This window comes from Brassica oleracea, chromosome C2 (genome assembly GCF_000695525.1).
Source record: "Brassica oleracea var. oleracea cultivar TO1000 chromosome C2, BOL, whole genome shotgun sequence".
Classification (NCBI taxonomy): domain Eukaryota; kingdom Viridiplantae; phylum Streptophyta; class Magnoliopsida; order Brassicales; family Brassicaceae; genus Brassica; species Brassica oleracea.
Window position 1 is genome coordinate 42,049,992 of NC_027749.1, and position 1,599 is coordinate 42,051,590.

A 1,599-nucleotide genomic window follows, 5' to 3' on the forward strand; every position below is an offset into this window, starting at 1 on the left:
TTAAATATCATGATATATATATATATTAAAATAAAATTTAGATAATGATATTAATTAAATTAATGATTTATCCTAAAATCATGGAAAGTATGACATGTAAGAAAATTCACTTCTCAAATAATAGTATAGATACTAATTCCACTTTCATAAGGCATTCTCTATTCCCTACTCAATCTCTCATTTCTTAGTAGAGAATAACTCGGATACGAAGAGGTAGAAGACCATCTACCTATCATCTTCTTGTAAGATGAGTACAATTAAGTGTTTCATGCTTTCTTAATTTTAGTACTAATCATATACACTAGTGTTTCATGTGGGGAGACGGCTGTTTCTTCTTTTCCATTTTTCTCATGTTCATCTCTGTTACCCTCTTGTATTCTTTGTATGTGTTTTGTGGTTGTGGTGAGTTGAGTTTGGTTTTTCTCGGGTCAGATCTGATAGCTGACGAGCACATCCGATGATTTTCTGAGAGTTGTTAGCTCCTTGTGGAGTGACAGTTTTTTCTTAAGTTCCAGATCCTTGTGGAGCAACGGTTTTTGTGTTTTGTTGATTTTCTTAACCTCTTCGACGTTTCGGTGGCAGGTTGTTTCCTTTTTTTCTTTAATAAGTTAATGGTCAATGCCAGGCTATTATATGTCATAATTGGTGGGAACTTATCTTATAGAGACGGATCCCCAAAATCTGAGTTCTTCTCAAGCCGCTACTGTGGATAAAAGAGGAGTCAGTTTCAAGGATATGAGCTACTGGAATGTTGTTTTTGGTTTTCTTTTTTTTGATTCGCTGCATTGAACCTTCTCCCATCCTTTGATGGTGCTTATGTTTTTTCAAAACTCTATAATGACAAAAAAAAAAAACAAATTTTCATATAGTTAATTTTACTTCAACCAGAGCAAACTAGATGTTAATAAACGGAATAAGTAGAATTAAAAGAATGATAATTAATGGAATCTAATGAAATTGAATTAGTGTCTTTTTAATACTGTTTGGTTTCAAGCCATAAAAATGTAAAGTTCAAACAACTAGCTTAGAAAAAGTTTTAAAAAAAAATCACCACTAGGTGATATAAAGAGCTCAAAAGAGCATAAAGATAAAATCCGCCAAAGATTAAGAAAATACCAACCAATAGACTAGTTTTTGTACTAATTCTCAAAGCATAAGCAGTACTGACCAGCCTCTTCATTGAGTAGTTGTTGCAGCCAAAGAGAACAAAACGACCCAATGAGGACTGTGATCTCTTCTTATCGCTTTCACTCTATTTTGCAAGTGAGAGTAATGCGACGTGTACAAGATATCATCAAAAGCATGAACGAATGGGTATAAAGATGACATGGTTATGTCGCATGTTTGCCATCGATATGGAAGATCCAAAATTAGGGACTAAATTGTTAAAACAAAAGCTCATATCCTTGAAACTGACTCCTCTTTTATCCACAGTAGCGGCTTGAGAAGAACTCAGATTTTGGGGATCCGTCTCTATAAGATAAGTTCCCACCAATTATGACATATAATAGCCTGGCATTGACCATTAACTTATTAAAGAAAAAAAGGAAACAACCTGCCACCGAAACGTCGAAGAGGTTAAGAAAATCAACAAAACAC